General features: G+C 35.7%; 1 protein-coding gene across 1 annotated transcript in view; it reads right to left on the reverse strand.

The window, feature by feature from the left end:
• C3G (C3G guanyl-nucleotide exchange factor) overlaps positions 1 to 12,740 on the reverse strand; it is a 350,856-nt gene that overhangs the window by 164,611 nt on the left and 173,505 nt on the right. The window lies entirely within an intron of this gene.

Raw genomic sequence — 12,740 nt, forward strand, 5'->3', positions numbered from 1 at the left:
TCTAACTATTATTATATGAGACATTCATCATTATAAGTGGGCACTATTAGGCTCCACACAACTCACCATAAACTTTAATTTTCAATCCACACCACCACCTATAATACTATTTTTTTTTTTTTTTTTTTTTTTTTGTCTGCAAATTACATGAGTTCTCAGACCAATATGCAATTGTGATGAAAAATCATGCTTTCAAGAGGGAAAAAAACCATGCTACTTTCATGTGAGCCTGGCTCACCATTAATCGAAAAAGTCCAGAAAGATTCCTCTCATCACACACAAGCTGAATTCTTGTCTTTTCCAATGAAGTGTCCCATCATTCTTTCAACTCTGCTATGGAGGCATATAATGATATTATTAATATAATTATCAAAAACACATAAAAAATGAAGAAGGTATATAGCTGATGTAATTTCATAAATAGTGGGCTAAGCTGTCAAAAGGACTGGTTATTACTAACACCATGTTCCAACATAAAAATGTGCACAAATTCACATGGAGAGAAGAGGCTAGGAATAAGAAAAGTCTCATTGACTATGTTATTGTTCATAGTGATGTTTTCTCCCTGGTGCAGGACACCAGAGTGTACAGAGGATTTGAAATTGGAAGTGATCACTATTTAGTCTTGAGCAGGACAAAATTAAATTTAATATTGAAAAGAATAACATGTAAGAAAGTTTTAAAGCGAATAAAAGTTGAGCAGCTCTCAGATGTGAACTGTAGACTAAAATACACAAAGATTATTGAAAAGAAAATGAAAGAGTTTGAGAACAGGAATCAAACTTTGGAGATTCACTGGCAAACTCTGAAGAAAACATTGATTGATTCTGCCAGAGAGGCATGTGGTGAGGTTGTGTGCAAGGATAAAAAAATCAGAACTACCTGGTGGACACAGGAAGTTAAAGAGACAGTGAAGGAAAAGAAGAAAGCATATCAAAAGTTCCTGTCAAATAAGTCAGCTTTTACTCTTACAGAATACAAAGACAAATGTAAGAAAGCTAAACAGTGTGTAAAACTAGCTAAACAAAAGTCATGGGAGGACTTTGGCAAGAATATAGAAAATAAATATCAAGAAGGTGGCAAAATATTCTGGAGGTTGTTGAAGAAGCTTAGGAATGGAGGAAAGAGTGCTGTTAAAGGAGTTAAAGATGATAAAGGTGACATGAAAACAGGAGAAAAAGATATCCCTGAAGTATGGAGTAATTACTTTGAAAAACTGCTAAATGAAACAAGCAGTGATGATAGCACAGTGATAAAAAAACACTGACCAGGCATGCAGTCAGGAATACATATCCATACTTGAAGTAGAAAAAGCCATCAAAGGCTTGAAATGAAATGTGGAAAGGCAGCAGGAGTAGATGATATTCGACCAGAAATGTTGAAGTATGGTGGTATAAGTCTTACAGTGGCTGCACTGCATAGTTCAGAAGGCCTGGACAGAGGGAAGAATTCCTGATGATTGGAGTAGAGCTCTCATAGTACCCATATATAAAAAGGGAAATAAAACTGAATGTGAGAATTACAGAGGTATTTCCCTACTGAGTGTTCCTGGCAAGATCTATGCAAGTATACTTGAGAAAGGGTTGAGAAGAATTGTGGAAGAAAACCTTGGTGAAGAACAAGCAGGATTCAGGCCAAATAGAGGCTGTCAGGATCAGATCTTCACTTTACAACAAATAGTCGAGAAAGCATGGGAATATAACAAAGATCTGTATTTAAGTTTTGTCGGTTTTATCAAGCAATACTTAGTATTTATTTGAGTTGTAAGTCAACAGTTAGAATTGAAGGAAGTACAGGAAGATGGTTTAATGTTAAATCTGGTGTGAGACAAGGATGTACATTATCCCCTCTGTTATTCATTATCTATATGGATCACATTATGAAGGAAAGTGGTATTAAACCTGATATCAAAATTGGAGATGTTAATGTCAGCTCTTTGCTTTATGCGGATGATGTTATACTTCTAAATAAATCTGCTACAAGTCTGCAAGATTCTCTGACTGGCAATTATCTGACTGACAGGTATTAAACCTGATATCAAAATTGGAGATGTTAATGTCAGCTCTTTGCTTTATGCGGATGATGTTATAATTCTAAATAAATCTGCTACAAGTCTGCAAGATTCTCTGACTAAATTGAATAGCTGTTGTAATAGATATGGTATGAAGGTCAGCAATAAAAAAGACAAAGACAATGAAAATAGGCAGAATCGTTGAAAATGTCAACTGTGTTGTGAATGGAGAACCTGTGGAACAAGTAAAACATTTCAGCTACTTGGGCACGATTTTTAGTGAAGATGGTAAATTAAATACAGAAATAGACAACAGAATCAACAAAGCTGGTATGGTAGGAAGTCAACTGAATAAATTCATATGGAATAAGAGAGAAATTAGTCGGAACACTAAATTAGCTGTATACAAGACAGTGTTCAAACCAGTTTTAACTTATGGATCTGAGAGCTGGGTCAGAAGTAAAACACTTGACCAAAGACTAGAGACCGCAGATATGAGAATCCTGAGAAAGATTAGAGGCGTGAACAGATGACATCAATGGCAATATCATATTAAAAATGAGGATATTAGGAAAGAACTTGACATTGTCAGCATCCAGGAATGCATTAGCAGAGCTAATCTCAGGTGGTATGGTCACTTAAATAGAATGGGAGAGGAAAGATTAGCAAAACAAGTGTTCTCTGCCAGGTTGGCAGGAAAACGACCCAGAGGAAGACCAAGATATAGGTGGATTGATACGGTACAAAGTGCCTTAGACGATAGAAATGTAAGATCTGATAATGTTGGAGTCTTGACAAGTAACAGACTGATTTGGAGGAAAATTGTAGATAGGAAGTTAGTAATGATGCAATTTTTTCATGTAGTACTGTCATATCCTGTATACCCCTTGAGGGTACATGGCAGGAATTTGATGATGAGCTGTCAAAAGCCATAGGACTTCCAAAACAAACACCTGCATTAAAAAAAAAAAAAAAAAAAAAAAAAAAAATGACATTTCATGGAAAATGAATTAAAGGAACTAAAAGCTATGAAAAAAACTATACAGAATTTTACATCATTGCCACATTAAATGCACTTATTTATTTCTAAATAAGGAGAAGATTTAGATGAGATTCATTCTAAATAAGTGAATTTGGAAAAGGGAATATGTCTGAATTTTTTGAGAACTGTTTTTATAAGTTTTAACGCAACTCTACTCAGGAACTTATAGCATATTAGTACCACGGATGGACTAAGGGTTTAATTTTTTTTTTTTAAAAAGTTTATTGTTTATTTATTTATTTATTTTTACACAGTGCAGACACCCAACACTCTAGAGAACAAACATGGAACTTTTACAAAGTGCTTCAAGGTCTCTAAATAAATAAGGCATTTGTTTCACACCAGGTGATACAATTCATTTTCTACCTAAAGATAATCAAACACCCATGTCCATTGTGGGATCTGAACTCGCAGCCAGTTGGAGAGTGGGTATGCCAGCCACTCAACCAACCATGCTGAAAAATTCTTTATCATGTCAATTTCTTTTCTATTCATTTAAAGCTCAAAAAGAGCTATTTTCTTTATACTGTACTAGGGGGCACTCTGCCCCCTCTGGCATCTACGGCACCCAACTACGGGCTGGTAAGCTGGTTCTCCTTCAATTCTGATGACTCGAGGCAACAATGTGTTTGTCTCATGAAGGCAAATGCATTGTTGGACGTTTCAAAACAATGAAGAGACAAAAAACATGACAAAAACGTTTCAAATTTTGGCTTATCTTTTTATATATATATTGAATAGATTAATCTGCTGTGAACTGGTATATTATATGGCATTAGCATATATTCAATAGCAGAAATTTGAATTTCAAAAATTAATTTTTGAGATTAATAATTAAAACATATCAGAAGGATGCCTTCTGATATGTTTTAATCTCTTTCTCACACACACCCCAACAAGTCCTATAAGAAAATAAATGTAATATGTTGATTTTTCCTGAAGAGCTGCTGGTTATCAACCTTGGGGGAAGGCTGTTCCACAGATATGGAGTACAGAGAATGAAAAACAAGTGGGACTAACAGGTTCTGTGGGTCAGGAAGTCAACTATAAAAGGATGTTGTGCAGTTGTAGCTATATTATTGTGGGTTTAGCAAAAATGGGAGGCATAATAAATGCCAGTTCTGCTGCATAATGTAATGAAAATATCTGTAAAAGAGAAAAGCAGAAAATGTCTCTTATGAGACAGTCAGTAAAGTGAATTTGCAAGAGAGGGCCCATCAATCAACTAAATAACTCACTTTTGTACTGCATCGAGAATTTTTAGAAGTCATAGGGGCACTATTCCAAATGTGAGGGCAGTGCTTAAAGACTGGGTGGATTTGAGAGTTGTATGGAGTAAGTAACCAGACAAGTGAAAAGTAATGCTTTGAGCAAGAGGTTACCAAGTGTTTTGCAAGTGGAGGATGCGATAGAAAAGACATAGATATGCCAGTGTTAAATCTGGAATGAATGCTTAAATTGTCTGAATATTTTATTCAGGATTTAACTGAAGTGCAAAGAAATCTCCTAAAAAAGAATTACTTGCAAATAGATAATAATAGAAATCCTTGTATGTATAGTAATAATAGTCCATTCATGTAATTTTTCTATGTAAATATTTTGTAAATGGTCCTTAAATAACTGACAAGAATTAAGGTAATGTAGAGGTGACATTGTAAGAACAAGGTCAGAGTTTACAGTAAACTATTGTAATCTGATTATAAACATGACCGCAAGTAGTTGCTATATGAACCCAAGGCATGTGCAGGCTGCCCACACGGAAATGCAATGAGAGGAGAAGGTGCAGTGTGCAAGGAGAATTAGGTGGCGTCTGCAAATCAATGACGTATTAGGGAGAACAGACACGGAGCATATAAAAGTCTTAGTGAAGCAAGTTCGCAGTCTTTTTGCCTTTTTCATTCCTAGTTCAGGTTTTGGTGTTTTCTTCCCCCTGCGGTTTTCCTTGTGGTGGGTCATAGCTTCGAGGCAACGGAGTCAAGAGGGAGTCGTTCAGCGGCGGTAATATGGTCAAATAGCGGGCTTGTCCGAGCATAGCCATCCATGCAACGGGACAAACAGCGTATGCCGAAACTTCATATAGCTCCAGCAGTACCCTTCTGCCAGACAGATTCTTGGACATAAGGTAAAGAAGTGCTCCATGATTGAAATCACCAAGACAAGGCAAGGAACAACAGCTCGATGAATAGTGACGACCTGAACGAAACCTACAAGAAGACACAATGAGAAGTATCTCTTAATGAATTTGTCTGGTTAGTAACATAAAGCTTTATTTCTTATTTGTATTGTGTAATTCTTAGGCCAGAGTGAGCTATAGTGTAAAATTTCCTGTGGATCGGACTGGTGAAGACAGATTTTAGGACTTCAGTACCTATTCCTCTAACAAGGATCTTTATAGTTATAGAAGTATAGAATTACAGGAATTGTCATTAGTTTAAGATCTGTATGTTATATGTGCATTAATTGAGGAAGTAAGGCATTCATCTACATATTTGCGTTAAGTAATGGGGTTAAGGACAGTTTTGGATTTGTTAATATCGCCTAATCAGGATCAGATCTTCACTTTACGACAAATAGTTGAAAAATCATGGGAATATAACAAAGATCTGTATTTAAGTTTTGTCGATGTGGAAAAGGCATATGATAAGGTGCCAATGGGGCATTATCAAACAATACAATCTTTGAGTTGCAGGTCAGCAGTTAGAATTGAAGGAAGTACAGGAAGATGGTTTAATGATAAATCTGGTGTCAGACTAGGATGTACATTATCCCCTCTGTTATTCATTATCTATATGGATCACATTATGGAAGAAATTGGTATCAAACCTGATATGAAAATTGGAGATGTTAATGTCAGCTCTTTGCTTTATGCAGATGATGTTATATTTCAAAATAAATCTGCTACAAGTCTGCAAGATTCCCTGACTAAATTGAATAACTGTTGTAATAGCTTTGGTATGAAGGTCAGCAAACAAGACAAAGACAATGAAAATAGGCAGAAACACTGAATTATCAACTGCATTGTGAATGGAGAACCTATAGAACAAGTAAAACATTTCAGCTACTTAGGCATGATTTTTAGTGAAGATGGTAAATTAAATATGGAAATAGACACCAGAATCAACAAAGCTGGTATGGTAGGGTCAATTGAATAAATTCATATGGAATAAGAGAGAAATTAGTCAAAACACTAAATTAGCTTTATACAAGACAGTATTCAAACCAACTTTAACTAATGGACCTGAGAGATAGGTTAGAAATAAAACACTTGACCAAAGACTAGAGACCACAGACATGAGAGTCCTGAGAAAGATTAGGGGCATGAACAGATGGCATCAATGGGAATATCATATTAAAAATGAGGACATTATGAAAGAACTTAATATTGTTAGTATCCAGGAATGTGTTAGTAGAGCTAACCTCAGGTGGTATGGTCACTTAAACAGAATGGGGGAGGAAAGATTAGCAAAACAAGCATTCTCTGCCAGGTTGGCAGGAAAAAGACCCAGAGGAAGACCAAGATATAGGTGGACTGATACAGTAAACAGAGCCTTAGAACAGTGTTTCTCAAACTTCAGATATCTATATACCCCCTTATCAAAATAATAATAAATAAAGTATATTTCATTGTAAATGTCTGTTTTATTTGAATTTATATGTTCATGTAAACAATAAATATGATTTATTTTTAATAGAACAAAATTGGGAATAGATTCCTCTTCATTTCCCATCCATGAAAATCCACATTTCAAGTAATTCATGTCATACTTACGAAGAGTTTTCATACTCTTCCTAGCTGGTTCTCAAGAGATGTCAGATGACACACCCTTATCAATTTCATTTGATCCAGATGTAATATCAATTTTCTTGTTGCTTACAGCTACTTGTATTTGCTATATTGCTCTCTTTTGGGGGTTTTATAAATCCAATCTTTAACCAATGATCCATACATAATTTTTTTTAGCTTTCAAATTCTTACCGTATTAACTCCAATACAACTCTCACTTTTTCCCCAAAAATTAAAGCTAAAAAATCATGTTGCGAGATATGCGAGGAGATTTTCGGAAACTAGTTTTTAGGAAAAAACTGAAAATGGTGCAACTTACGAAGAAGCTCCTACTCACTATCACTACTTTTGGCAATGAGAACAGTTTCTTTGTGTGCATCGTCAAAGTCATCTACCTAAATAGCGTCATCTTCTTTCCCATTATTTCAAGCAAAAATTATCAGTAATTTACAAGACTTGAGATATGTAGAGCAGTGAAGAACTGCATATGATCGGTGCGGTATTAACAAAAGATTGCATGAACCAAAGACAAATTAGCATTTCAACAGTTGAGTTGAAATGCTAATTCCCTTCAACCGAATTCCAATATCTGAAACATATTCACCATATATTTCTTAGTTTTAACACGTTCATGACGGGGTGGTGTCAAGAAAAACCATATGTTCCACCGGCAACATATGGTTTTGCTTTAGTCTATACAGCAGTTTCTGTTGGAGGGAGGGAGGGGATGTGATTCATTAGTTAGTGCCGTTTTTATCCCGGTTGTCTCTACTGTTTGTTGAAAAATACAACTACTTTAATTATGCATAGCCAAAAATTGCCACGTACCCCCTAACAACCTTTTGTGCACCCCCCAGGGGGTATGCATACCACACTCTGAGAAACACTGCCTTAGAAGATAGAAATATAAGATCTGATAATGTTGGAGTCTTGACAGGTAACAGATTGATTTGTAGGAAAATGTAGATAGGAAGTTAGTAATTATGTAAATTTGTCTTGAAGTACTATCATATTCTGTACATCCCTTGAGGGATGTACAAGATATGATAGTACTCCATATGATAGGTATGATAGTGTGTATGTTTATTTGTGAAATTTAATATGGATACTAAATTAGAAAGCGTTTTGATACATGACACCGATATGTACAAGGCTGAGTTTAGTACAAGGGGCCTAGTATGATGTGGTGTATGTTATATGCATGTGCCAAGAATAAAGGGATTGTAATATGAAAGTGTGAAAAGTGAGAGAATTTCTCTTAAATGTTTTGTGTGCCAGTGCAAGAAATATGAGTCATGTAGAAAGCAGGAAAATGAATGATGAGTGTGGAAGTTATGAATGATACTGCTCGGAGTGAGAGAGCTGAAAGAACTGATGGTAATAACAAATGAGTAAGTGATAAAGGCATATTTCTCACGTGTGAAAATCGAGGATGTTAGTGAATGCTGTTAGTTTGTCGAAGGGAGAAGTGAAAGAGATGATTAATGAATAACTAACTGTTATTTAGAAGTATTGCTCAAGTGTTGATAAACTATTTAATCACCAACTAGTTTCGCCGGCTATTGCTGTTGGCATCTTCAGGGTACAAATAAGGTAGGAAAAGTAAATTACAAGCTAGATGTTAACTGACAATTCTAATTCAATAACAAAATAGTACTGAGTGTGAAACAATACACTCGTTGCGGATACATGATTTACTTGTTGAGAAACATTTCGTAGTTGGCACTGAAGTTCATTTCATGTGTGTTTAGTGATCTGATTAAGGTCTTCCATATATCAGGTAGGATTAAACCCTGATTCCTATTGAGGTTTTTTGTGGAACAGGCAACTGTGGCTGCTTCTTTGAAGATTCTGGAATGGTAGTTTTCTTCTATATAAGGCATATAACTTTTATCCCATTCAATAATGTGGTTGGTTGTAGAGAAGTGGGAAGAAAGACCAGATATATCTTGTCTGTTATTTCTTACATAACCGATGTGTTCCCTTTGTCTCATTTTGAAGCTTCTAGACACTGACCAATGGAACTAAGACCACAGGAACAAGGGATATTGTAAACTCCAGCATACTTGTGGGGAGGATGGAAGTCTTTCGGTGATCTTAGAAATTTCTGAATAGTTTCAACTGGTTTGAAGGTCACTCTAATATTGTGTGGTTTTAGGAGAAGAGCCATTTTTTTGGAAATGGTACCAACGTATGGAATAGTTATAGAGGTGATATATTGGGTGATATTACGTTGTATTTGTGGTATGTCAGAGAAGAGAATCTTGTTGACGAGTCTTCTAGGGTAGTCATTTAAGGATAGGTCGCTGGATATTGTAGTCAATTCTTCTTGTAGATCATTTTGGTCCGTAGTTAACTGTATAGCTCTTTTCTTTAGCATATGAATAATGCTAAGTTTTTGGGAAATGTGGTGTGATGAGCTGAAGTATAGATTATGTCCAGTATTTGTAGGTTTTCTATAAACAGATAAGTTGACACTGTTATTTTCTTGTTTCTTTATTATGATATCCAGGGATGGTAGTTGTTTGTCCTTCTGTTTGTTCTAGTGTGAATCTGATAGTATGATGGCATGAATTGATTTTGTTTAGGTAATCCAATAGCTCTTCCTTTTTGTGGTTCCATATGATAAAGATGTCATCTACATATCTAAACCATGCTGTAGGTTTTGGGTTAATCTGAGATAAGATTTTAGTTTCAAGATCTTCCATAAATAGGTCAGCACAAGAGGGTGAGAGGGGACTATCCATGGCTAATCTGATTAATTGTTTGTAAATGGTTTTCTTCCAAACGAAATAGTTAGAAGTTAAACAGTGACTAAACAACAAAGTGATGTCTTGTGGGAACAAATTGTCTAAGATGTTGATGACTTCAACTACTGGAATGTTGGTAAACAGGAAAGTAACATCAAGGCTAACAAGTATCTTCATAACTTTTCATCTTCATCTTCAGGACGTTTTTTAATTTTTCAATAAAATGTTGAGAGTTTTTAATATAAGTATCTGAGTTCTGGATGTGTTGTAGAATTTTAGCTAGATGTTTAGACAGTAAATAAGTTGAAGAATTGATTCCATTTACAATCGGGCATAACGGGGAGTCATCCTTGTGTACTTTTGGAATGCTGTACAGTCTAGGAGTTAGCGGATGCATAGATTTTAACTTTTTAATTAAATCTGAGGCCAGTTTGTCATCCAACGTAATAGTTAATTGGTGTCGTTAAGATTTTTTATCTATGATCTACAAGAAGAATTGACTACAATATCCAATGACCTATCCTTAAACAGCTACCCTAGAAGACTCGGCAACAAGATTCTCTTCTCTGACATACCACAAAGACAACGTGATGTAACCCAATATATCAACACTAACTATTCCATACGTTGGTACCATTTCCAAAAAAATGGCTCTCCTTCTAAAACCACACAATATTAGAGTGACCTTCAAGCCAATTGAAACTATTCAGAAATGTCTAAGATCACCGAAAGACTTCCATCCTCCCCACAAGTATGCTGGAGTTTACAACATCCCTTGTTCCTGTGGTCTTAGTTCCATTGGTCAGTGTCTAGAAGCTTCAAAATGAGACAAAGGGAACACATCGGTTATGTAAGAAATAACAAACAAGATATATGTGGCCTTTCTTCCCACTTCTCTACAACCAACCACATTATTGAATGGAATAAAAGTTATATGCCTTATATAGAAGAAAACTACCGTTTCAGAATCTTCAAAGAAGCAGCCACAGTCGCCTGTTCCACAAAAAACCTCAACAGGAATCAAGGTTTAATCCTACCTGATATATGGAAGACCTTAATCAGATCACTAAACACACATGAAATGAGATTTTCTCAACAAGTAAATCATGTATCTGCAACCAGTGTATTGTTTCACACTCAGTACTATTTTGTTATTGAATTAGAATTGTCAGTTAACATCTAGCTTGTGATTTACTTTTCCTACCTTATTTGTACTCTGAAGATGCAGACAGCAATAGCCGGTGAAACTAGTTGGTGATTAAATAGTTTATCAACACTTGACCAATACTTCCAAATAGGAGTTAGTTATTCATTAATCTCTGTGGTCAAGAATTATAACAATTTCAAATATGAAAGAGAGGATTGTTATGACAGGAACATATTATTTGAAAGGAGAGAAATATGCAATGATAGAAGATATGAAAGCGTTGTTGCAAGAAGCAAAAATTATGACTAAGGAATTAAAAATTGTGTCTACTGCTTCAGTATGACAGGACAGAGTTGAGAAGTAGAGCTATGAGAAGATTGTGCAAGAGGAATGAAATACTGTTTATTGACATGTGGAGTGAATTTGATGGACGAAATGATATATATGCCTGACTGATTATATTTAAATAGTTTTGGAATTTGTTTAGAGAAAGTGTTGTTTAGTGAGAGTTTGGAAGTGCAAAGCAAGGAAAACTAGAGATATTAGGGAGGATGCAATCGCGTTACGAGTGTGCGATATTACACAAGGGAATGCTGAATGCATGCATATGAATTAGACTATTAGTCTAATTAGATATTGGTCAGCTCTACTTGGACTTGACCAAGACATGAGAGTCCCGAAAATAAACCTGAGAGGTTTTTTTTTTTGTTATGTGGCAAATAAGAGGGAAAACAATCACTTTCATTTCTGATTCTGTTGGTGGACAGAAAATTATATAGTACAGGGATAGAATGTAAAGGATATTTTCAGGGAGGATAGAGGGAATAAAATAAAATAGAGGTGGGAGTACTATTGATGATAGTTGAAGAATTATAACCAACAAAATCAGAAATGAAAAAGAATTTTAGGTCTGAGAGAGATGGTACATTTGAGGCTGTCTAGTGTGAGATAGAGGCCAACAGGACAAAATATGTCGTTGGGTGCTATAGACCAGAATGCCTAGAGGAAGATGCAGATACCATGTATCGGCAGATTAGCACAATGAGTGCAGGTTGAACATTATGAGAGACTATGTGACTATGAGAGACTTCAATCCATGTGGATTGAAGGGAGGAAAAGAAGCATGGTGAGATGGAATTTATACAGTTGATAAGGGATAATTACATTAAGCAACATGTTATAGAGGGGGGGGGGGCAAAAAGTATGAGTGTGTTGACTCTGATAATAGCATCAGAAGATATATCCATAACCAAGGTTGACACTCTGCCTCCAACTGGGGAGAGTGACCGTGCAGGTTGTTTTGGGATGTTGCCAAACACGTGGAATTCTCTGTCAAAAAAGGGTTTATGTTGAACTTTAAAGTTGGCAATTATGATAAACTTAGGAGTCATCATGGAGCAGTGCCATGGCTTGAGAAGCTACAAATAAAAAATGCCAGTAGTGCATGAGAAGTAGTAACATACTGCACACCCAAGTGAGAATTAAGTGGATGAGTAGAGATATAAAGCAAGAGCTGCAAAAAAGAAAACACTGAGGAGAGAATATAACTTTGTACTGCTCATAAGCAGTATAAAGTGCAAGCAAGAAAGGTGACTAAGAAAGGCCAAATTAAATTATGAGAGAAAATTAGCTAAGCAGGCTAAAGTAAACCTGAGAATGTTTTTTTTGTTATGTGGCAAGTAAGAGGGAAAATGATTTTGAGAGGATGACTTTAAACAATCACATGGTAGGAAGGTGACACAGGCAAAAGAAATAGTTGAGTTGCTGAGTGATTATTTTGCAATGTTGTATCATCCAGGAGAGATTTTGCAGTTGCTGATGTGACCAAGATAAATATCAAAATTGAAGTAAACTAAGAGGAAATGTTCTGCATATTGAAAAACATGAATGTGAACACAGCAATGGGACTGGATGGCATGTTGGCCTGTGTACTGCATGAATGTGCAAGATAATTGGCATGCCTCTGATGAAGCTGTTCAATCTAATTCTCAGCTCTGGCAGAGTTT

This window comes from Typopeltis vanoorti, chromosome 1, assembly GCF_054136105.1.
Source record: "Typopeltis vanoorti isolate ZY-2024b chromosome 1, IOZ_Tvanoo_1.0, whole genome shotgun sequence".
NCBI classification, from domain to species: Eukaryota; Metazoa; Arthropoda; class Arachnida; order Uropygi; family Thelyphonidae; genus Typopeltis; species Typopeltis vanoorti.